This window comes from Oryctolagus cuniculus, chromosome 14, assembly GCF_051225735.1.
Source record: "Oryctolagus cuniculus isolate XC-2025 breed Fujian yellow rabbit chromosome 14, ASM5122573v1, whole genome shotgun sequence".
In the NCBI taxonomy this organism is placed as follows: domain Eukaryota; kingdom Metazoa; phylum Chordata; class Mammalia; order Lagomorpha; family Leporidae; genus Oryctolagus; species Oryctolagus cuniculus.
The window spans coordinates 2,560,001-2,585,298 of NC_142880.1; the positions used below are offsets into that span (position 1 = coordinate 2,560,001).

General features: G+C 58.8%; 1 protein-coding gene across 8 annotated transcripts in view; it reads right to left on the reverse strand.

Annotated features, from left to right (window-relative positions):
* The window catches only part of LHFPL2 (LHFPL tetraspan subfamily member 2), a 110,792-nt gene that overhangs the window by 39,060 nt on the left and 46,434 nt on the right, over positions 1–25,298 (reverse strand). For 4 of the 8 annotated variants that reach the window (XM_070056314.2, XM_070056315.2, XM_070056313.2 and 1 more), the window contains one exon: positions 4,934–4,991. The exons of 2 other annotated variants lie outside the window; for them this stretch is intronic. The gene's annotated coding sequence lies outside the window, so the exon portion shown is untranslated. Of the gene's footprint in view, positions 1–4,933; positions 4,992–14,133; positions 14,465–17,209; positions 17,295–25,298 lie in introns of those variants that run through there. 2 more of the 8 variants (XM_070056317.2, XR_016220332.1) reach the window with 2 other exon arrangements.

Below are 25,298 nucleotides of genomic sequence, written 5' to 3' on the forward strand. Positions count from 1 at the left end.
GCTTTCTCCATGTTCTGCTTTACCTCCCAGCAGCACAGCCTTCAGAGCCTTAGCCACCTGCCCCTGGCTAAGACGCGGGGTAGGACGCCAGTGTCCCACAGTCAGTGCTGGGTTCAGCACCCAGCTCTGCGGCCAGCACTGTGGCACAGAGGGTTAAACAGCCTCCTGTGATGCTGGCATCCCATACAGTCACCGGTCCCAGCCGCTCCACTTCCAATACAGCTCCCTGCTAGTGCACCTGGGAGGGCAGTGGATGATGACCCAAGGCCTTGGGCCCCTGCCATCCACGTGGGAGGCCCAGATGGAGTTCCAGGCTCCTGGCTTTGGCCTGGGCTCTGACTATTGCAGCCACCTGGGGAGTGAACCAGCGGAGCAAGGCATCTCTCTCTCTGCAACTCTGCCTTTCAAATAAATAAATCTTAAAAACATATCCAGCTCCGGATCCCCTCTCTGGCTCCTGCCGAGGCAGACCCGGGGAAGGGGCCATGATGGCTCAAGTAACTGGGTCCCCGTCACTCACAGGAGAAACCTGAGTGTTCTCAGAACTGGCTTTGGCCTGGCCCAGCCCTGGCTATTGGTGGCATCTGGAGAGTGAGTCAGTGGATGGAGCTCCGTGTGTGTGTGTGTATTTTTCTCTCAAATAAAAGAACAAGAACTTCTGAGGCACAACAAATTTCAAATGAGTCATCCTCTCCAATGGTTGTAAATCTGAAGTAGTATTTAAGCCCACATTCACTTCCTCGCTTGACAAACTGAGGTCACTGCGTAGCGCCCCGTGCTGGGCAGCCTGAAATGTCCTGAACCACAGTCCTCGTCAGAGAATGTTCCAGAACAGTTCCGCACCGTCACTCTGCCTCTATCCTCCGATATCCATCAAGCGCCTGCTACGCATCAGCATCGCTCTGGGCACCAACGACGTACTTGGAGCCACAGCCCTGAGAGGGAGCCTCTGGGAGAGTCCCAGGGTCTCCCCAGACACATCCAACCTGGGTCTCTTATCAGAAGAGAGACAAAGAACAGGAGTGGGAACAGAAGAGCAGGGTGAGTGCCCTCTGTTGAGAATGTATTTAATCCCTCTGGTTTGCCTTTGCCAAGTCTTGAAGATCACATCCGGGTCCTCCCCAGTTTACCGTGTTCCTCCCCAGAGACCACATAGCTGCCCTGTGCTCCCCTCCAGAGACCACGCGGCCGCCCCGTGTTCCCCCCAGAGACCACGCGGCCGCCCCATGTTCCCCCCCAGAGACCACGCGGCTGCCCTGTGTTCCCCCCCCAGAGATCATGCGGCCGCCCCGTGTTCCCCTCCAGAGACCACGCGGCTGCCCCGTGTTCCTCCTGAGACCACGTAGCTGCCTGCCCCGTTTCCCCTCAGCACACAGAGGAAGCAGCTGCACCCCATGTTTAATGCCTTCCTCTCCCATGTGCGGCCTCCTACCTACAGTGAACAAATTCCCCCTGAGCGACTGCAGTTCCAGCTTCTCCACGTCCTCTCAGACGGTGGGAGGAAAAGCCATCTTTCTTTCACTAACGATTCTGCATGAAACCGGATCATGATTTCTGCAAACACGGGAGTAGCAATGCTCCCTCCTGGACAGAGCTCAGCCTGCTGAAAAGCAGTCTCACTGCTCCACCCGCTCAGGGTGGCAGAGTGCAAGGACGGCCACAGACGCACCACGTTCCTCACACACGACGGTCATCACACACGGCGGCCACAGACGCACCACGGTCCTCACACACGACGGTCATCACACACGGCGGCCACAGACGCACCACGGTCCTCACACACGGCGGTCATCACACACAGCAGCCATGCATGTACCATGGTCCTCACACATGATGGCAACTTACACACCATGGTCATCACACACGATGGCCATGCATGTACTATAAGTCGTCACAGGATGGCCACATGCACACCATGGTCATCACACATGATAGCCATACATGTACCATGGTTACATGTGATGGCAATGTACATACCATGGTTATCACACAAGACGGCCATGCATGTACCATAAGTCATCAGAGGACAGCCACATGCACACCACGGTCATCACACACAATGGCCACATATGTAGCATAAGTTGTCACAGGACGGCCACATGCACACCACGGTCATCACACACGACCACATAGGTACCATGGTCGTCAGACATGACAGCAACATAAACACCACGGTCATCACACACGGCAGCAACATATGTACCATGGTCGTAACACATGACGGCAACATACACGCAATGGTCATCACACATGATGGCCATGGATGTATCATGGTTATCATATGTGATGGTAATGTATATACCATGGTCATCACAGCCGACGGCCGCGTATGACTCACAATCATCACACAGGATGGCCACATGCACACCACGGTCGCCACATGGGATGGCCGTGTGCACACCATGGCCACAGCACAGGACGGCCATGTGCACACCATGGCCACAGCACAGGACGGCCATGTAGGCACTAAGGGAAGAACTTGAACGAGGACAGCGCAGGCCTCCCCTGGCACATACCCCACAGCAGCTGGAGGGCCTCTCCCACCACCTGCATGCACTCCAGTGCCACCCTGGGTGCCACATGCCCTTCCCTGCCCTGTCTTCTCCCATGGGGACAACCGCTCTATGGGAGCCTCACCCCCTGGGGAATCTGTCTCCGTGTCTGAGGGACCACGGCCAGAGGAGAGTGCTGGCCCGCCTGGGAAACCAGCAGTCACTGTGCCCGAGATGACAATCCCTCACACTGACTCCTGGGGCAGACGGGCCCTGGGAACGTGGTGCCTGCACCAAACCCCGCGTCCTGGCCACGTGCAGAGGGGCGGACTGCGACAGCTCCGGGAGGAAGCTCTGGCCAGGACGCAGCGCCGACACACCAAACCCCAGCCCTGACTGGAGAGACACTGCCACCTCCCTTTTCTCTTTCCACGTTAGGGTATTTAAAAAAAAAAAAAAAAATTCCGCAAACTCATTCCTTAGCAGACTGTGGACAAAATCTTCACAACAGAGAAAGCTCACTTTCATGATCTGCATGAAACATGAGGGAAAACAGCATCTTTGCTGACCAACCAGACACCCCCCAGCCCCGTCGGGAGCCCCGTGGGGCAGCGCTGCCTGCGGACAACCAGTGTGCGCCACGGACGTCACTGGAACCCCTCAGTCTCCACGCTTGAAGAGCAGAAAGAAATTACGTTTCATAATGTTGTCCCATTCAACCCTGACATACCCCGAAGCCATCACGTAACACGCAACCTGCGTAAGCAGTAACAGCGAGACAGCTGCAGTCTCTTTTCCGACACTAACAGTCGGAAATCGCCGGCTATCCTGCACTTGGAGCACGCAGCTTCCTCTGAGAGAGCTGATCTGCTTTGTAGTTCGTCAAGCCTCCAGCTGAAAAGCCGACCTGCACACCGGCACCGCTCGAAACACGGAGTCTGCGTGCCGGAACTGACCCTGGCTCTGAATTCTAAATGGACTGAAGTTTGGAACCCAGTGCCTATCATCACACCCAGGATGCTGCCCCCCCTCCCCGGGAGCCCCTTCCAGGGTCCCAGTGTGAGGGAGACGGCCAGGAGGCTGCTTTGCCACATCCCACACCCATCCTCGTCTTCCTCTTGGACAGTCTCCCCAACCACCATGCCAGGAAGGGACCATCCTCACGAGAAAAGGGACGGGAGCTCCATGGGGCACAGCCATGCCTGGGGTCACGTGACCAACCTGCACCTGCTCAGCAACCCCAACCCAGATCAGCGGCCAGCAGAGGGGACCTCACCTGGACCGCCCGACGTCAACACTCTCCCCAAACTCCAATCCTCCCCTTGATCAAGACAACACTTCTACCGAGTGGACACGTGAGCAACTCTGAACACCAGGAGGTAGGAGACAGTCTCAACCCCAGGACACACCTGTCTGCACGCCATGAGCAAACCCAGGCTCGACGCCAACCCCAGCACCCACTGGCTGCCTGTCCACTTAACAGTGCGCGGCTGAGTCTATCATCAAACTCCCAACGGCACAGCCACACCTGCTGCAGGAGAGTGTTGTGAACAAATCCTTTATTTTCAACACACAGGAAAACTATCCTCTTATTAACAGAAAGTGGGTTCCTCCTGCCCCCATCACATAAACACAGGGCGGCATTACAGACAGGCAGTTTGACAAAGTGTCAGTCACCAAGCTGCCCCGGATGCTACCCACCCCGGGTCAGCCCTGGCTCTCCCACGAGAATGAACTCTGCTCAGATAACCTCATAACTCGCGCTGTATACAGTTCTCATTCAGAACCACAAAACAGACCAGGCTTCCCGAACCGGCCTGAAGCTGGCAACTTAACAGCACCTGAGATAAGAAGCCAATTGTGAGTGCCCAGCACTGGGGGCTGTGACGGTGACCTCCCGGCAACGAGGTGGTGCCCCTGAGGCCCCTCTGGGCAGCCCGCCATTCCTAGTGCTCGCCAGAAGTGGCCTCAGTCAGGCACAGACGTGACAGGTCACCTACTCGCCCCGACAACCCTTCCGCACGAGCTGCCGGCGAGGAGGGACATGGGGTAGCTGGAGGCGGCTACCTCTTCTTCCCTTTCAGGGAGAAATGGTGACAGACGGAGACATCGTACACAGAGCGGCCCACCGGCACACGCAACTTGCAGTTGGCCACACCCGTTACTAGGACTCGGAAGCCCGTTTGTCACTGGCAACAGAACCAAGCATCTCCGAGCAGGAGCAGCGGAGCCACAGTCCTCCACGCACGGGGTCCACAAGGCCTCCCACGGTATCACGGCCCTCCTGTGCGCTTGCCCATGCGGCGTCTGGGGCTCAGATGCCAGACGCAGGGCTGGATAGCTCCAAGCTCCACGGCTTTTTCGAGAGGGAAGCTGACGCCCTCCCGGAAAGTGTTTCCAAGGAGTGGCCAGCGGTAGGGCATCCGACTTCATGCACTCACCGATCTGTGTCTGCAGGAAAGCTGCAGGTCTCAGCGAGCTACTTCAGGAAGACGCCACCTGGGGAAGCAAATTGAACACTTGGTTTTCATTAAACGCAAAGACGACTTCCGTGCAAGTCCCTTTCCCTTAAATATGTGATGTTTTGCACCCGGGCGCCCAGGCTGCACAGGGTTCAGCTTGGCCCAGAATGTGGCCACTCCTTTCCCAGTAGCTCCGATGCACAGATGCAGGGTTCCAACCACTGACCAACCAGGAGAAGCTGAAGAGCCCAGCGGGCAGTGTGCACCTCACAGACACGTACCTGCTGACAGTCAAGGGGCCGCCTGGAAAAAACAGAGCCCGTGCCCGCAGAGCCTTTGTGAGTGACCACCAGAACCGCCTATCAGCCAGAAACAAACTCAGGAATGAACCGAGAAACTGAGTGAGGAGGCCGTCCCGGCTGTGCCCCTCGGCCTTTTCAGTTACTCTCTTAATTTCCTCCTTCCTTTTTAAAGGTTTATTTATTGGCGAGGTAGAGTTACAGAGAGAAAGAGGGAGAGGCACGGAGAGAGGTCTTCCATCTGCTGATTCACTCCCCAAATGGCCTTAACAGCCAGAGCTGCGCAGATCTGAAGCCAGGAGCTTCTTCCAGGTCTCCCATGTGGGTGCAGGGGCACCGGGACTTGGGCCATCTTCCACTGCTTTCCCAGGCCATAGCAGGAAGCTGGAATGGAAGAGGAGCAGCCGGGTCTAGAACTGGTGCTCATATGGGATGCCAGCGCCGCAGGCAGAGGCTTAACCCACCACCCCACTGGGCCAGTCCATCTCTTGAAAGCTAAATTTGCTAAGATGTCAAAGCTTGGGGAAGCAGAAAAGTGGCCAGTAACACCCCACAGAGTAAAAGTTAAGAAGAATTTATTTAGTGTTAATTCAGAAGTAAGGCATGCCTTTTGGTGTTCTGAAAGTCTGTAGGTAACCTTTAGAAAATCATAATCCTACTGATCCATTCATAAAACAGAGAAGACCCACATATCTGTTCAGCACTGTCTTGAAGCATTAAATATAAATGGACCAAATTACTAAGATCAAAAATCGAGTTACCATTTGCTGAAAATCTGTGCACCTGGCACCGTTTTGGGTGTCACATTACTGCCTCTCCAGACAAGCCTTAGTCCATGAGCAGGGGTTGGAACTCAAGGCTGGGGCAGTTGGGACCCAAGGCTTCCAAACCATGGCCCTGCCACCCCTCTCCAGACAGAAACCCAACACTCTCCAATGCAGAACCACACTGGAAACTAACTTTGTTCATATTTGAAAGGGATTCCTTCCTTTCAAGATTGTTAGGCTAATCATGCTAGTTAAGACTATAATGTAACAGCACATATGAATACTTAGAAATAAAAGGTTACAAGTGAAGTAGTTTAGTTACACCTCAGAGGGACCACACCAGAAACACCAACAGTGTCAATTCTACAGATAAACAGGAAAACAGGAAGCATCCAGGTGCCTTTCTCCTATCACCAGACTTTCAAAGATAAGCCAGAGGCTGACAATGAAAACCTGCAGGAGGGAGCCCAGATGAGCACCTGTGTACCCAGATCAGCAGCCTACTACCCCAGCACTGGTGTTATTCAGAGTGTGCTGGGCTGAAAACCCAGTGGGTGGCCTGAAGTCTCAATCTGAAAAATCATTACAGTTGACCAATGAACTTTAAGATACAGACAATAGTCATTGGGTTTCATGTCATAAAAAATAAGTGAATAAAGGAAATTCATAAAGCCCTCTGCTGTAACCGTGTAGGGCACCCATGCTTTTAAAAAGCGCGTCTTTGTAAGTTAATAACGAGCTCAATTCTAAGCATTTCCCACAATCTTACTCTATTCCCTTAGGAAAGCCATGATTGGTATTTTTACAGGAAATGACTTCTGTGAAGCCAGCCAGCAGGACTGTCATGAATGAGTCTGTTATAAACAACACTCTTGATGAGCACTTCATTGCTCTGAACGCTAGATGAGTCAGAGAAGTAGCTGAATCCTAGCACTGTTCAGAATTTTTAAAAAGCCCCTCTCCTCTCTCTCCCTCCCCTTCCACCCCACTCTGCCCCTCCAGCCCCTGAGACAGATCTCAAGCCCTGAACCATAATAAAAAGGCAGGGCCTCGTTCTGACTCCCACTTGAAGCTTTTCAAACTCGCACTGATGGCAAAAGGCATTTCCCACCATAAATAAATCTGACCCAAAGTTCTGAAAAGGAGCCATTTAGCAACAAGCTCTCGGCACCATGACCAAGCTTTCTGACACAGAAGCCACAACCTGTGAAGCCAGCGAAGGGACCAGAAGGAAGGAACACACCGCGGCTGTCACCGGGAGGGCGCTATATCCGTGTCTGAGAGAGGCGGCCGTTCAGAAGTGCTCGTGTGGTTCAGCAGTGGTGCGGGCACCCCCCAAGGCTCACGTGCCGAGCCTGGTCCCCACGGTCTTAGGTGACACCTGCGGGTCAAGGATGGAGCCTACCCTAATCGCGGCGACTGAGGGCAGGGCCTTCGCAAGTAGCTGCATTAGACGAGGCTGTAGGTGGGAGTTGGGGGCGCTTCACCGTGGGTGTACAGGGAGACCACGTGGAGGGTGGTGATGAGTGCGCCCCTGCGTCTCTGCCATGGGGTAGGGGTGGGCTGCAGGGAGGCTGCTCAGGACCCCAGAGGCCAGGGAGAGGGCACGTGGTCTGTGTGGTCAGCAGGCAACAGGGAGAGCCCACCCCTGAGACCCGAGGCAGTCCCTGTGTCCCTGCAGGGCTCGCCAGAGAAGAGGCAGCCGGAGCGCGGCAGGAGCCGGCATCCCCAGCACTCCCACCCTGGGGACCAGCAGCCGGCACCATCGGCAGAGCTGCACGGCTCCTCAGTGCTGGCCCTGGGCCGCTGAAAGCCAAGGCCAGCGGGGGACACAGCGTGACCAGGACAGGACACTCTCCGGCCCTCGTACTCACTCTGCAGGCCGGGCAGGGAGGCTCCCCCAGCACAGGAGATGGGCAGGCAGCCAATCGCGCGGGGGCTCGGCTGCTCCCACAACCCCGCCCTCCGGCCGGGGAGCGCCCGGAACACCCAGAGCACAGCCAGTGTCTGCACCCAGAGCACAAGGGTCGCTCAGGCTGGGTGGGAACTGCGTCTCAAAATGCATCAGTAAGGGCTGAAGTGCACTCTGACACGGGCGTTCGACAGGAACGGGCCAGCCAGGGCCAGCCAGGGCCAGCCAGGGCCAGCCAGGCAGCGGCTGCGAAGCCTGGCAGGTCCAACTTCCAGCACCGTCTTCTGGGTGCCGGGCAGTGCTGGGACCCGGAGCCGCACCGCTCGCCCTGCCCTGCCACTGAGCTCGGGGACGGCCAACTGTGGCGCCAGCTCCCACAGACCTCGCGTGCTCTGGCCAAGCGGTGCTACTTGTGGAAACGTCCCCGCCCCAGGAGCAGCGTCAGGACTCAAACGTGGCCGCAGCAGCACGCAGCCCTCGGGGAGTTAGCACTTAGCTATCCGCGAAGAACAGAACACTTCCCAGCATGCCTCTGGGTCACACCCAGCAAGGCCGGCTCTGCGCACGCCACGGCTGCTGCTTCTCCAGGGTCTACCTGTGAGTCGTCGGGGCCTCCGGTGCCTCGGGAGAGGCCGAGTTCCAGCTGACCTGAGCCAGTGCGTGGCACACAGTGGACAGACATGTGGCTGCACGCACATTTCTGCTTGCAGGCGGCCGACATGGCCATGGGGAGCCCAGCAGCTCTGAGGGTACAGGGCTGGAGAGAAGCACAGAGCCAGGGACTCGGGGAGGCGCCAGAGGATCCCGGGGCAATCTCCACGCTGCCCGGCGCAGGGTGGCCCGCGTGGATCCTCCTGGAACAGGCTCTCAACAGGCATGAACGTGCATGACCACGGAGCTCTGAGAAACCTCCTCCAGTCAAGCAGCACCCGGTCTCCGTGCTGTTTCCTAGCCTTGAGGAGAGACGCCTGTTTCCTACGACAGAAACCGCTGTAAGCACCGCTGAGCACCTGCTACATGGAACCTCAGCACATCCCAGCTGCAGCCCACGAGCAGGCCGGCTAAGGGGCCGGACACGACAGGCGCAGGTGCACCGGTGGCCGCGGCGAGCAGCTTGGGCGTGGACTGCAGGCCCTGGCCCTGGTGGAAACTTCTTAGCAGTCCACACTCCGAAATTGGGCATCGACTTTAATAAACACAGGCCAATGTTTCTGCAAAACAGACTAGATTGAACCAGAAACAACCAGCACACCCTTGTTAAAAAGATATCCGCAGAGGGCCCTGCCAGATGTGCTCCGGCCACAGCACGGCACCCGTGACACATGAGCCTCGCCAGCCACTCCACGGCCCCCGCGGGTCTCCACCCACGAGCCTCCCCTCCCACAGGTGAAGCCCACTGAAGGGCTCCCCAAGGGGGACGCCTGGACACAGAGGGGAGGACCCTGGTGTAGCCTCTGCGTCTGAGCAGGGCCGGTCCATGGTCACAGTCTCAGCTGCTCCATCTGAAGCCGTGACCTGCCGGGCAGGTGCCGGGCGGTGCCTGGGATGTCCCCACCCTGCACCACAGCTCCTGCTGCAACTCCTGGCCTCGGATGACACAACCCTGGGAGGCAGCGGACGATGGCCAAGTGCGTAGGCCCCTGCCACACACGTAGGAGACCAGGACGGAGTTCCCCACTCCTGGTTTGGCCTAGCCCAGCCCTGCCTGTTGTGGGCATGCGGGCAGTGAACCAGCAGAGGGAAGATCTCTCTGCTTGTCTCTCTGCCTTCCAAACAAAATGAAACTAAATGAAATGTGAAGTAGGTACCTTCTTCGCCATGTCACCTACGCAGAAAAGCACTCACATGTGCACATGTGTTCCTCTCCCGCCTCCTCCCTGCAGGCACCAGGGACGCCAATCGCCCCCCCCCCCCCGCCCCGGGAACATCCCGTGCAGGTGAGCTCTGCCTCCCCACCCTGCCTCCCACACGCCTGTTGGCAGCCGCCATTCCCACCGCAGCGGGCAGTGGGCACTGCTGCCTACCTGGGGCCCGTGTGCACCTCCAGGGGAGCCTGCACCATCGGAACTCTGGGCTTGCACCGCCTGCCCCGGCCTGGGAACCAGCAAGGAGGGAGTCCGGCTGAGCTCCCCTGACGCTGACTGCCACAGCCCAGCGAGGCCAAGCCTTTACCCCTTCCAGGGGGCACCCTGCAGGGCAGCAAGGGATGCCGGGACCACTAACGAGGCACCCTCACCAAGCTCACGCCGGCCCTCATCTTGCTTAGCCAGACACAGTAACTCACCCACTCAGGAACAGTCCGGGAGGCCCCAGGCCGAGGAGCCCTGGGAGCAGACCAGGTGTACCAGGCGCATGCGGGCACAGCTGCCGCCCCGAGGGGCCCTCCTGGGACAGTGTGCCCACCAGACCGAGGCCGCAAGCACGGGGACAGACTGACTTCTGCTTTTAGAGCCTTCCAAATAAAACTGGGGTGCAGGACAGAAGGGGGGTTCCCAGCACCCAGTGCCGGCACTGCACATGCAGGCGCCGTGGGCCGTCCCTGCAAGTCCCCATGGCACCGCTGCCCCGTTCCCAGCCACACCCAGACCACAGGGACGGTGGTGGCCTCGCCCCTGCACTGAGGAAAACCACGCCATGGCCTCCTCTCTGCCCCTCCCTCAAGAGCAAGCCCCTCCCCCCTGCGCTGGCCATAGGCAAGGGCTCCCCCCTCAGAGCTCAGGCCCCTTCTCGCTGGCCCAGGGGTGTTCACACATCCCAGGCACCGCTGGCACCCGGGGGCTGGACGCGACTCTGGTCACAGCTCTGGGACAGCAGCCTCCCTGTGACCCTGCCCACCGCCCACTGCCCACCACCAGGGGAGAGGGAGGGGTGGCAAGGCAGGTACTTGGAGAACCCCATCCCTCCCCCTTGTCTGCAGCACGGCCTCACGGCCGGCCCAGTGGAGGGTCGCAGGGCACAGCGGCCCCGGCTCAGGGGTCCTAGGTGTTGTTCTCATGTGGCCCACATGGACCCCAAACTTGATGCTGTGTCCCCCAACCATGGCTCTGAGGCCCCAGGGCATCTGTCCCTGTGTGCAGGGCTTCAAACAATCCATGGAAAACCGTGAAAAAAATACGGGCTTATTGTGGTACAGTTTTTGATAATGCCCCTCTTCCACGCATTAGGACCAAAAAATAAATTTTGCACTGAAATGAACTCACACTTCTAATCGCATTTTTCCACAAACTTCCTGACGCCTCCACGTGGCCTTCCCATTTCCCTAGGGAGCAACGCAGCTCAGGACCTAACTCAGGAGCCGCTGTCCCCGGAGCCCTCACCACACCTCTCCGGCCTGGACCCCGTGTGAACCACACAGGCCCCCCCACTCCCTGCCTCAGCGGCCCACAGCAGGGCCAACATGCAGCGAGTGGGCTGGGATCAGCACTCCCACACCCACTCATGGGCACTCCCGTGGCTCACCCCTCTGCTCAAGCAAACCTGTGCTGACCGCTCCAGCCACCAGCTGCCTGCCCCCACGTGCACACGGCCCACAGACACAGAGGAGACGCAGAAGGAGCGACACCGAGATGGACAGCTGCCCTCCCCATGTGCACACGGCCCACAGACACAGAGGAGACGCAGAAGGAGTGACACCAAGATGGACAGCTGCCTGCCCCACAGACAGATGAGACACAGAGGGCACGACACCAAGACAGACAGCTGCCTGCCCCACGTGCACACGGCCCACAGACACAGAGGAGATGCAGAAGGAACGACATCAAGGTGGACAGCTGCCCGCTCCCACGTGCACACGGCCCACAGACACAGACGGGACACAGGGGGAACGACATTGAGGTAGACAGCTGCCCTCCCCACGTGCAGCACTGTCCACAGACAGACAAGACACGGAGAGGCAACACCGAGACAGACAGGACACTTTACACACATGCTCTGCCACGAGGCCCTCTGTCTCTGGCCTTGGCCACAGGGGCCCCTGACCTGGACCTGTGTCCGAGAGGTCTCAGTAGACATCAGGTAACAAACACAGGTGTGGGTGGATGAAAGGGCCTGGATCAAAACAGGAGGCCAGGGGCTGACACAAGATCAGGTGAGGGCCGGCGTCATGGCACAGCAGGTTAAGCCTCCAGCTGTGTCGCTGGTATCCCGTGTGTGCACTGGTTCAAGTCCCGGCTGCTCCACCTCTGACTCAGCTCCTTACTAATGGCCTGCTAAAGCAGCGCAAGATGGTGCCAGCACTTGGGCTTCTGATACCCACGTGGGAGACCTGAGTGGAGCTCCTGGCTCCTGGCTCCATCGTGGCTCAGCTCCAGCTCTCGCAGCCATTTGGGAAGTGAGCCAGTGGATGGAGGATCCCTCTCTCTTGCTCTGTACCTCTACATTTCAAGTAAGTAAATAAATCTTCAACAGAAAAGACGGGGTCTGGGTGGGGAGCACCTGCCTGGCGGCCCGCAATTGGCGGGGGGAGCCCAGAAGGCCAGTGGGCAGGAACACGGGAAGGAGCTTGGAGCAGGCGAGCACGTCGCGAAACCATCAGTACACGGGGCGTGGGTGAAGCCGCCAGGGGAGAGACCACCCAGAAAGCAGGTCAAGTGACTAAGGCATGAACACAGGCAACAGCCTCCACTCCCACACCCGCGCTGCACCCCCGCCTCCCTCCCCAGGCTTAGCCGAGTAACTCTACACAGCACGTGCTCAGCCAGTGCCTACCGGATGCACACGGGCCTCTCGAGGCTGAAGAGCCCAGCTGGAGTGGCAGGTGCGGAGCCCGTGGGCACCGCCTGTGTGCACCACACCAAGCTCTCCAGTCCAGCGTCACTGACATCATGAGACGAGGCCGACTTCTTACCCTCCAGGGGTAAGAGAACAAGCAGGGTCTCGGCCTCCCAGATGGGCTAGGAGGCAAGAACTCCTTCCTGCAGGGCCCAGAACGCAAACACCGCCCTGGGAGCTCCAGCTCCGCACCAGCCACCAGGAGGGCTGCCCCTGCTCAGACCCAGTGCAAGTGGGAAGGGCGACCTCTGAGCTGGGCTCAGGGTGAGCTCAATGTGAGGATCAACAGAGAGAGGGAGAGGGGGAGGGATGGAGGGAGGGATGGAGGGAGGGGGAGGGAGGGAGGGAGAGAGGGATGGGGAGGGGGAGGGAGGGAGAGAGGGAGAGAGGGATGGAGGGGGGAGGAGGGAGGAGGAAGGGAGGGAGAGAGGGGGTGGGGGAGGGAGGGAGGGGGAAAGAGAGAGAGGGAGAGAGAGGGAGGGAGAGAGGGAGAGAGTGGGGAGGGGGGAGGGAGGGAGACAGGGAGAGAAGGAGGGAGGGAGAGAGTGGGGAGGAGGGAAGGGAGGGAGAGGGAGTGAAGGAGACGGGGAGAGAGGGGGGGGAGGGGGAGAGGGGGGGAGGGAGGGAGAGGGACAGAGGGAAAGAAGGAGAGAGAGGCAGGAGAGGAGAGGAGAGGCAGGCCCAGGTGGGCAGCCCTGCCAGTTTGCAGCGAAGCACAGCTAAAGTAAAAGTGACCAGCCAGGGCAACGCGGGGAGCAGATGGCCCCGTGGACGGCACCATCAGAAGGGGAAGTCGCAGAGGAGGGCTGGGCTCAGCACCTCTGCACGGAGTGTCCCCAGAGGGTCTCCGTGGGAGGGGGCTCTTCCCAGCCCCCGGGAGCTGGTCTCGGCTCTTACTAGGATTTCAGCTACAACCTGGAAGGATGCTGTCAGCTCCATGGTAAGCACGTCTGGGAGGGCGTCTGGGCAGGGGCCACACTGCTGCTCAGGACGCCACACCGACGTCGGAGGGCTGGGCTTCAGCTCTAGCTCCCTGCTGCAGTGCCCTGCGTGCGGGCTGAGGGCTCAAGTCCTGCAGCCCCCACCACCCACACGGAGACTTATGACCTCCCAGCTCCTGGCCCAGCCTGCCTGTTGCAGACGTCTGGGGAATGAATCTGCAAATGCAAGCTCTCTGTCTGCATCTTTCAATAAAACGGAATTTGAAATTTTGTAAAAAACACTTTGGAAGCCACCTGCTGTGGAACAAATCAATCTGCAGGAATAAAAATCACAGCTTTTAGAATTCCAATTTTTGTGTCCATACTTGGATTTGATTTTATGTCCAGGACACTGTATTGACAATTACCATGGAGAAGGGGTCGCTATTATGAGATTAAGGGGTGTACAACTTTCAGAATATTTTAATTCTGTATAATAGAAAAACATATCTTAATAAAAAAGATTTTATTGATCTGGAAGGCAGACTGATGGATAGAGAGACACAGCGAGACCGTCCATCCACTGGTTCGCTCCCCAGGTGGCTAGGCCACGGCGACGCCAGGAGTCTGGAGCTCCATCCAGGTCTCCCACAGGGTACAGGGACCCAGGCACGTGGGCCACCCTCTGCTGCCTTCCCAGGTGCACCAGCAGGGAGCTGGATCAGAAGTGGAGCAGCCGGGACTGGAACCGGTGCTCCAATACGGCACGCGGGTGCTGCAAGCGGCAGCTTCGCCCACTGCATCTCAAGCCTGGCCTTGCGAAGGCCCAGTTCTGCCGAGCCCTAGAAAGCAGGAGACACTGCGTGTTCAACACTGAAAATCTGCACGTGCACGGAGACTGAGGGAGCTGTCTGCCTTGGACCACAGGGCTGGTTTCCTAACAGCTCGTACACAGTTCCTGCATGCTGGGCTTCTACAGATGGAAACCCAGTGTTTCCAGTTTTAATTACAAAATGGAATTTAACTAAATCAAGAAACCAGAGCAACTACAGAGAACAAGGAAGCTACAGCAGAAACAAAATTTCTCTTTTAATGCCAGCCCCTCTCCCAGTTCCCAAAGAGCAGCAGAGGGCGACCCTGCCAAGAATTGGGACGCGTTTTTCCAATCATCTCCGTTATAATTCGGAGCAGGAAGCTCTCTGCCTTCAGGCCGGGGGGGGGGGGGGGGCGCCCACCACAGCGCTGAGCCTATGTGCGCAGCTGCAGACAGCGTGGGCAGGGCGCCCGCCCGCACCCGCGCCTGGGGCAGGGCCCCTGCCTGGTCCCAGGAGGAGACGTACAGCGGGAAAAGCCTCTACACAGCCTGCAGCTGGCCCTGCCACACAGGGGAGAGGACCTGGCCAGGGCCAACAGCACACTCTGGAGAGCACACACACGGAGACCCTGTCCACTCTCCACCCCCACATGCCAAACAGCCGCATCTCCCATCCGCAGCAACGATCAAGCGATGGAAAAACTGACCTATTCACAGCCAGCCGCTGGCCGGCAAACCTCACTCCAGTCGCTGGCGACAGCCTCAGAACCGCCTGGCTCGGATCTTTGGAAAACACGGTTTTGTCCCGAGTGTCAAGGCCACTGGAGCTGGAACGCCTGGCCCTGTGCTCCGTGTGAGCGTCCCGGGGCAGCCGTGGGCTGGGAGGACCCTGGAGAGGCTGCAGCCGCCTCCTGGAACCGGAGCCATAAAGCACAGGAAGGCAGAGCTGGAGGTTTACCAGGGCGCCTTCCACACGGACCGGGTGCCATTTGCCTCAGGTTCCTCCTGTGGCTGCTCCCACACGGACCCGTGGAACCGCATGTGCCTCAGGCACCCCCTGCCGCCTCCACAGCTCCCACGCCGACCAGGGCACCGTGCACGCCTCAGGCACCAGGGCAGTCATGCTTCTCTGATTGACAGATTAGGGCTTGATGCGGCCAGCGCTGGGGCGCAGTGGGTTAAAGCCCTGGCCTGAAGCGCCGGCATCCCATATGGGCGCTGGTTCTAGTCTTGGCTGCTCCTCTTCCGATCCAGCTCTCTGCTGTGGCCTGGGAAGGCAGTAGAAGATGGCCCAAGTGCTTGGGTCCCTGCACCCGCATGGGAGACCAGGAAGAAGCTCCAGGCTTCAGATTAGTACAGCTCTGGCTGTTGCAGCCATCTGGGGAGTCAATCAGTGGATGGAAGACATCTCTGTCTCTACGCCTCTCTGTAACTCTTTCAAGTAAATAAATCTTTATTATTTATTTTATTATTTTTTTTAATTTATTTGACAGATTTCAACAGTGAGAAAGATGAAAGAAAGGTCTTCCTTTTTCCGCTGGTTCACCCTCCAATGGCCGCTGCTGCTGAAACACTGCGCTGATCCGAAGCCAGGAGCCACGTGCTTCCTCCTGGTCTCCCATTAGGGTGCAGGGGCCCAAGCCCTTGGGCCATCCTCCACTGTCTTCCCGGGCCACAGCAGAGAGCTGGACAGGAAGAGGGGCAACCGGGACTAGAACCCGGGGTGCCAGCACGGCAGGTGGAGGATTAGCCAAGTGAGCCATGGTGACGGCCCCAATAAAATAAATCTTAAAAAAAAAAAAAAAAAAAAAAAAAAAAAAAAAGATTAGGCTTGACCCAAGATTTCATCGGAAAGAAAGAAGCCACCGCAAGTCAGCAGATGTTGGCAAACCACCGCACGGCAGAACCAACGCCAGACAAAAGGGAAGCTGAGAGGAGGAACCGAAACCAACCGAGAACTAATGCAGGATGAGGCAAGCAAGCAGCACTGATGCCAGACGCACTGCGTGGAGTTCACTGCCGTGCACCAGTGCCACGAGAGGAGCGGGAGTGCCACACGTGGGTTTCCAGGTCCCTGGGAAGGTCCTGGCTGGCACAGCAGTGAGCACGCACAGGCCATGACACCCTAGCTCCAGATGAACCTCCCACAATTCAGAGGGAAGGAATTAGAGGTCCATAAATTCCATGTGAAAACAAAGAGAAAATAAAAAGTACGGCTGCCAGTTTTACCTTGCTGTCCTGTCTGGGAGCACCCGAGCAGCCTGCACTGCCCTCGTGGCCGCCCGCGGGCGCTCAGAGCCCAGCTGCGGCCCCAGGTCAGCAGGTGGGCAGCTCTGCCCCTGGGCAGCGGGTGTCGGAACTGGGAGCAGGCTGCAGGGGCAGGAGGTGGACCCTGGAACCCACTCTCCAGTCACCACAAGCTCCGAGGCCGCGGTCTGGCGTTCCACAAAGAGTCTTTTCTCCGACTTCTCCGTTTTTGTCATCTGAGGCTCCTAAGCAGCCAGATGATTTAAAACTCTGGCCTCAAACTCCTGAACGTTTTGCTGTAACAGCACCCGACCACCCGGGTCTCCCGCCCTCCTTGCATTTGCTGGCCATCAAAGCCCACAGCGCTGGATCCCGGGCAGGGCGGCTCTTCACAGCAAGTGCCCGTGGGCCAAGAAGTTCTTGGGGGATCCGGTTAGCCTGCGTGGTCAGGGCCCCCGGGGCCGCCCTGGGAAAGCATCCAACACCAGCTCCCACAGGACAGCCTCACTTCCCCACCCACGCGCACCTTGAGTTCCGCAGCTGCCACCCTCGCGGGGTGCAAACGAGACAGGGCCATTTCTGGGCGGGGGACTCAGAACATCCACAACAAAGGCTGTTTTTCCTGACACAGGGACGTCCACACCCGCTGGCCCGCAGCTGAGCGGCCACGTGGGCCGGCCTGAGCCCCGGCTGGGTGACCTAATTTTCACGCTCCGCTGGCCAAAGGCCCCGCGCCGCCCCTGCAGCCTGATCGTGGTCTAATTTCCCCCACGGTCTGCTCCTCTCCCCTTTGCTAAGCTACCCCAGAGCTCAACTCCTACAGAAGGCGACGCGTGAGCCCTGAAACTGGCAGCCGGAGCTACGCGAGAGCGAGCAGCAGCGACGCGGCACTGTGCGCAGGTGCGGTCCCCAGCCGTGCCGCCAGCGCCGGCCTCCGCTGCCCATGCCCAGGAGGTCAACCAGCGGCCCCCGGCCCCTGGAAGCAAAGGAAATCGAAGTATTTCCTGGCCACTGGGACAATCTTTTCCAGGCCTGACGCTTTCCAGATGAGGAAAACAACACTGGGTTCTGGGTGTCCTTTTGCTTGCCCGTGTGTCCCCCTGAGCAGACTCATTTTTCTGAGTTTTCAAATGCGAGCTTGCACCCAGCTACACTCTGGGAGACGAGTCTCCCGGGGATTCTGCCCGTGACACCGGGAGGAGATGTTTACCTGACCCTGAACGTGATCCTGATGGAAACTCGGATTTTAATTCTGTGAGCTCTCCTCTCTCTCTTTCCTGGTCATGCCCACTGGGAAAGAAAGCTGAGCCCACACACTGGCCGGACCTCAGCTGGCACATGGCAGACGGCAGAGTTCCGGAGATTCTCAGGGGCTGGGGCGGAGTCACAGAGGGGTGGGCACAGCGGTGGCGCCTCACCTGCCCAGAGGACCAGGCAAAGCTGGGAGAGCCCAGAGCACTTTCTCTTGGACAAAAGCAAGCTGCCACACACAGGAAGAACAAGAGTTTCCAAAGGCAGCGAGGAAGGGGAGGGGGTGGGGGAGTGGGGGGAGGAGGAGGGGGGGGGCGGAGGGGGGGAGGAGGAGGGGGAGGGGGAGGAGGAGGAGGAACTGTGTTCTGCCAGTGAGAGAATGCAGAGTGGCCTGGGCCCAGGCTGTCTGTTGGGCGGCACTGGGGGCTGGGAAGTGGGCACCTCGCGTCAGGGCTAAGCTCATTATTTCCTTTCTCACAGAGGGCGGCTTCTGTGTGGTGGCTGTGGCAACTGCATTTCACATTGTCTCATCTGTCCATTTGGGAGGAGCCTGGGTTACCACACACACGCACATGCATGCACACATGTGTGCATGCACACCCAATGCAAGCACATGTGTACGATGCACATACATGTAACACATACGTGCACGTGTGTACAATATACCAGCCCATGTGCGCGCACACACAGAGCCAGGCCTTGTGTATGTCAGAGGGCGTGTGCTTGGGGCTTGGCCACTTCCTTGACCACGAGTTGGGGCTGACATCAAAGGCTCCACTTCGGTGCCAGTGTTCTCAGGGAAGTGTCTTCCAGAACCCCTCGGGCACAAGGCCACTGAGCCCACTCCATATGCAGTCCAGGCTCCAGCACCACGCCTGCTCCTGGCCCCCGCAACACGGGTGAGCACACTGAGGGCTCAGACCCCGGCCGCTCCTCCCTCCTCGAAGCAGGGAGCACCCTGTGTGCCAGAGCCGTGGGTCCGGCAGACCCGGGAAGACGGTGCCACTTCCACCAGGGAGCACCCTGTGTGCCAGAGCCGTGGGTCTGGCAGACCCGGGAAGACGGTGCCACTTCCAGGGAGGGCCACTCGAACCCGAGACAAGAGGGCCTTTTTCACCCCTGCCTTTTAGAACCTGGATCCACAACCGGAGAAAACTGCCCTCAGTTGAAGCAACAAGTCTCTCAGGTGTCCCAGAAAGGGGCCCAGATCCTGGGACTCTGTCACTTGTTGTCGTGTGGCCACTTGCCGACTGTGCGGGCGACAGGCACAACCAGCCGGAGCCAGCACTGCAGCAACAAGTGAGGCAGAGAGGCGTCCCCGTGGGAGCGCCGAGTGGCCGCCCGGGCTGCCTGGCCGGCAGAAGGCCGACAACACTCTTGAGAATGCTTCTCAGCCTCTCCCACCTGCACCCACTGGGTGCCTCTCGTCCAGGACTTCAGCTGGAGCACAGCAAGGCGCGGCCTCGTCCCTGTCAATTAGAAGGCCACACAAGGACAGCCGCGAGCGAGGATCTCACAGGCGTGGCGGCCACAGCAAGGACGGATGGACAGATGGACACCGTCTCCACCTGGCTTCCCGTGTCCAGACTGGCGACTTCTCCACCCCTGCCCACTCCGCACAAACAAGGCCAGGAACTGACAATCAGGCACCACTCTGTTTCCATGCCACCCGCTACCTTGTTCTCATTCCAAGTGCCACTAAGTGCATATCCGTGGCTGAGGGTTCTTTTTTTTTTTTTTAATAAAGATTTCCTTATTTGAAAGTCAGCAATACAGAGAGGGAGACACATGCACGCACACACACACACACACACACACACACACAGAGGTCTTTCACCTGCCAGTTCACTCCCAAGATGGCCACAATGGCCAGCGCTGGGCCAGACTGAAGCCAAGGGCCACAGGCTTCTTCCAGGTCTCCCTTCCCCGCAGGTGCTCCCAGTAGCAGGTGTGTGAGGGGCGCCGGCCCCCGTGTGGCTGGCACGGCCTCCACAGCACTCCACCAAGGCTGGTGGGCACTCCCACCTCTCTGTCCGGGGTAGCAGGGACCCCATTAACACAGGCAGAATCTTCTAGACCTGAGGGGAGAGCGTCCAGTCCCGCTGCTGCACAGAGCCCCAGCTGATCACCCTAAGCTGAGTTCTCACCGAACACGGCCAGATCCAGGTCACTCTCCTCACAGGAACCAAGATTCAGAGGAGCCTTCTAAAGAAAGAGGTACTTACCTGGGAGGCAGGGAGAAAGAAAACACATGGACAGACAGACATTTGGTTCCCAAATGCCCACAAGGCAGGGACCAACGCCAGGAGCTGGGGTCACACCCCAGTCTGCAATGCTATGTGAGCCGTCGGCACTGGAATCAGGAGGTGGCGCCAGGACCAAACCCACGCACTCCAGTAATGTGGGCCAGGGGTGTCCAAGTAGCATTTCAATGCATGGCTAAAGGCCCACGCTGGAGTGTTCTTTCTAATCTGCTGCCTAAGAGACGCTTAGTGGACTAAAAAAAAAAGTTTACTTATTTATTTGTTTTCATCTACTTGAAAGGCAGAGAGAGAGAGAGAGAACAGAGAGAAGTCCCGTCCACTGGTTCACTCCCCAGATGCCCGCAGCGGCCACGGCTGGGCCCGGCTGAAGCCAGGAGCACAGCACCCCACGGCAGTCTCCCGGGAGGCAGGACCCTGACTGCCTGTGCCATCACTGCGAGCCTCCCAGGGGCGTTAGCAGGCAGGGAACTGGACCCAGTCTGGCTGCAGGGATGCCCGCGGCAGCCTCACCCTCTGCACCCCAACACCTGCTGGCTGCATTTTTAGCTCAGTCAGCTTATTTCTCTGAGATGGGAGAACCGGCAGCCACTGCCGCAGTCACAAACAGCCGGTAGATCACAAGCACTCCAAGCCTGCCTACCTCGCCTGTCACTGCTTACAACAAACACAGGTCTTAGAATCATCTGGAGTCTTGGCCATACCAGCTGTGTCCTCAAACAGGGCAGCCGAACACCATCAAAACAGGGTTTATTTACTTACTTACTTGCCAGGCAGAGTTAGAGCGTGAGGGACAGACAGATGGAGGTCTTCCATCTGCTGGGTCACTCCGCAGTTGGCCGCAATGGCCAGGGTTGGGCCAGACTGAAGCCGGGAGCTTCCTCAGGGGCTCCCATGCGGGTGCAGGGACCCAAGCACTAGGGCCATCTTCCACTGCTTTCCCAGTCCTGCAGGCAGGGAGCTGGATCAGAAGTGGAACAGCCAGGATCCAGACCAGTGCTCACATGGGATGCTGGCGTCACAGGTGGGCGACTTTACCCACAACTCTGCTGTCAGCAACGGAGTGTCCGCTGCACAGCCAAGCCAGTCACAGATTCACACCTCACACAGTCCACGGAGCCTCCTTAGCAAGTGGAGCTAATGACACCACGGCACACGCCGCCAGCCACCCATTCCAGAACGTCACTGCTTTAAGAGGGTCTCTGAAGAAACTTGGAAGGCCACCCTGAAACGCCGACGTCTGCAACCTCTGGTTTCGTCTCTGCATCCCACACCTCCTGGACAGAGGGAGGGCTGGGGGCCTGACTCCCACGCGTGAGCCACGGCGGGCAGCAGCACCGGGAATCCAACTCCGCATGCGCTCTCCCGCAGCTGTGGAAGTCGCCTGTCGTTTGCAAAGGCCGTAATCACAGGCATCTGTAACTGGATCCCAGCGCCACAGCAGACACCACAGGATCCCACGGGGCTTTCGCTCAACCCTTCCTGGGTTTCTCATCTCCCGCCCTCTTGAAAATCGTGCTGAGCCTGCAACTTGCAGAGAGCGGGAGTAGCAGGGGAGGACAGCGGCCCCAGCCGCCTGCTTCTGCTCCACTCTGCAGGCCGGCAAATCCTCCCCTTCTCCCTCTGGTCGGGCCCTCCTCGGCCCACCTTCAGAAAGAGGGCCCTGGCTCTGTAGAGGCAGAGGTGGCAGGCGGTGCCGTGAGACGGTGAGCCTGGCTCCGGGTGCAGGTATGTCAGTCCCACCCCACCTCTAGCTCCTGGTGCCCTGTGTGCCTCGGGGCAGGTCTGCCCTTTGACTCTCAGTGGCCAGAGCGTGGCCCTTGACCCTGAGGGACACGAACACCTTGCCCGCGTGGCTCCATGGTAGAGAACTTGCCAGTGGTCTTCCACTCTGCAAACACAAGCGTCAGGCAGGGCCTCTCCCATCTCAGAGGGACACAGCTGACGGTGCACAGGTGTGCTCCTGCAGGTGTCGAGCCCTGTGGAAACTCAGCTCCGACTGTGTCCTCTGGTCTCATCCGGATGTCCGCACTAGCTCCCACCGCCTCCTGGGAACAGGGCAGCAGAGACCCCATTGCTGCGTGCCAGCCCCTGTGGACATCCACGCTGGCTCCCACTCACCTCTCTAACAGAGCGAGGTTGGCTCCTCGAGGTGGGGCCACGTCTGGACCACCACGTGTGCCCCAGACCCTGCCTGCTGCCAGCACAGAGCATGGCACAACACAGCTGGATCAACCAACCCACCAACAGTGGCCACACACAGTACCCACTTCACCAATGGCTGGCTCGTTTGACAACTACTGCACAGTTAAGCGGCCCCAACCTGTGTGTGTGCAGGACCACACCTTGAAGAGAGAGTCTCCCTGGTCTGCGGGAGTCGAAGGTTCCTGACGGGTTGGGTTGTGGTGCAGCAGGTTAAGCTGCCGCCTGTGATGCCAGCGTCCTATGGGAACACAGGTTCAAGTCCTAGCAGCTCCACTTCTGATCCAGCTCCCTCAAAAAGCATCTGGGATAACAGCAGAGGACAGCCCAAGTGCCTGGGGCCCTGGACCCACGTGGGAAACCCAGATGACATTCTTGGCTCCTGGCCTGGCCTAGGCTTGGCCAACAAGGCCATTTGGGTAGTCACCCAGTGGGTCAAAGACCTCTCTGTAACCCTGCCTTTCCAATAAATAAATCACTTAAAAAAACCCACAGAGATACTCTACTACAATAGTATTTATACCATGAGCTTTAACTCACCACGCCCCTAGCGTGTTCCCGCACCGTGACATACCCAGCTTTAACTCGCCACGCCCCTAGCGTGTTCCCGCACTGTGACACACCCAGCCAAATTTCCACACACAAGGTGTCCCAGAGCTGGGTCCTCACCACAGTTTCCAGTTTCTGGTCTAGGAAAACCTTAGAGGCGAGCCTTCCGGAAACGCAACCCCTGGATCAGTTACTCCATCCCGGACAAGCGCCTCGTAAACAGACACAAACGTCCACAAGGACACTCCCTGATTACAGAAGCCAAACTGAACTCCAGGCACGCTCTACCAAGCCTCAAGTCACCAGGCCTTGCTACGTGTTGGTGTTTTATGCCATTTGATGTTTTCTTCACTTGAGAACTTGGTCCTTCTCCTGCGAAGGCTAACAGCCCCAACAAGGCACACGACAGCCCCTCAAAACTTAAGCGAGCCAGATGCTAGCTGTCTGCAGCAGCCCTGGCACCGACTCCCAGGTGTGCGAACAAGATGTCTCGGGGCGCAGAACGGATTCACACTGCAGCAAGCACGCAGCACACAGAACCTGGACGCAGTCACGCGGCTACGCTGCCAGTCTTGCCAAGATGACACAGAGCCCCGCAGTCACCAGAGCTCCAGAGCCCGGGAGGCTGTTATACAACAGACAGTGCAGACCGTGGCTTCCCGGAGCACAGAGCCGCAGCTCACTAACTCCGCATCTGCGCAGGGATGGCCGACCCGGAAACCCCACGGTGTGTGACACTGCTTGTTTTCTTTACTTACTGGAGAGCAGAGTTAGAGAGAGAGAGAGTCAGTGAGAGATCCTCCATCTGCTGCTTCACGCTTCACCCCCCAAACAGCCACAATGGCTAAAGCCAGGAGCTTCCTCCGGGTCTCCCACGTGGGCGCAGGGGCTCAAGCACTTGGGCCATCTTCTACGGCCTTTCCAAGCCGTTAGTAGGGAGCTGGATCAGAAATGGAGTGGCTGGGACTTGAACCGGCGCTCATGTGGGATGCCAGCATCCCAGAGAGCAGCTTCATCCGCTGCACCACAAGGCAGCCCCCGATTTGTGACTTTTCTGAGAAAAGCAGTGTTCACCAGCAGACACGCACTGCGCGTTCTCAGTGCTAAGGGACTGACACACTCGGTGAGCTCCCTGGTGGTGCGGAGGGAACCCCTACTGCTCCAAAGCCTCCTCTCACGCCGCCCCAGCAGGTGTAAAGCCGGCGTGCGGGGGAACACACCCGCGTGCGTCGGCTTCCCGAGGGGGACGCGCCCTCGCGTTTTTCCCTCCGCAGCCTTTGCCACAGTTGATGGCTCCTTTACCCTTACGGGGATGTTTTCCTCATCAGGTTAATGAGTCACTGCAGCAAAGCCTGACGCACATGCTGACGTTTGGGGAGAAGCCCGCGGTGACGGCCTGGGCAAGGACAAGAGACCTGGGGCGGGGCCTCTGCGAGGCACCTGCTCCCCCACAGCCACAGACCTCATGCTCCTGTGGGAATACTCAGCTCTGGCAAAGCCAAGCTCTGTGCAAGGTGAGGGCAGGGCCCTGTGAGAGCAGGCACCAACGCCGGTGGAGCGATGGGCACGCCCACAAGCCCCTCGAGTGTCCACACATGGCCATCAGGAGCACACGCTCCTGAACTAGCCAGCAGGGCCATTTCCTTCCCAGCAGGTGATGCTGGCCACACAGGGAGCTCACTGGACGCAGGGATGGCAGGGTTCAGGCAGACCAGAGGCCAGGGTGAGTGCCTCGGACGAGGAGGGGCCGGCAGGGAGCAGCCACCGGGCGGTCTCCCCAGTGCGCTCGCTGCTGCTCCCAGCCATGGGTGGCCACCAAGTCTCCCGTCACACAGGCCACTGGGATCGTCACACACGCTGCTGCCTCGGCCTCTGCTTCTGCCCACACCACGCTGACTGCTCACCGAGCTCCGTGCAAACCCCAGGGACCAGCGCTCGTGAAGGCTCTGAGGCCGAGTCGCTGTTTCCCTGGGCACAGGGCTTCAGTTCTGCCGCGTGGGAGTCCCTGAGACAGGTGGTGGACACGGCTGCAGGGTGGCAGGGAGGCCCTGAACGCACGTGCTGTGGGCTTAGCGTGTGCAGGCGGCACGTTTCAGGTCACCTGCATGCTGCTCCTCGGGGACAGCGTCGTGCACGGGCAGCACCGGACGGTGCCCACCCTTGCTTTCGGGGGCAGAGGCAGGACGTCCACGCTCTCGCTGAGGGCTGCGTGGCCTCGGCACGTGAACTCGCCTCTCTGAGTGCTGGACTTGCACCACGTCTGCAGGAAGGGAGCTGCTCTGTAGTCAGGGGCGAGCTCTCAGCCGAGCCTCTGACGCAGTCCCGGCTAACAAGCAAGGCCACGACGGCCAG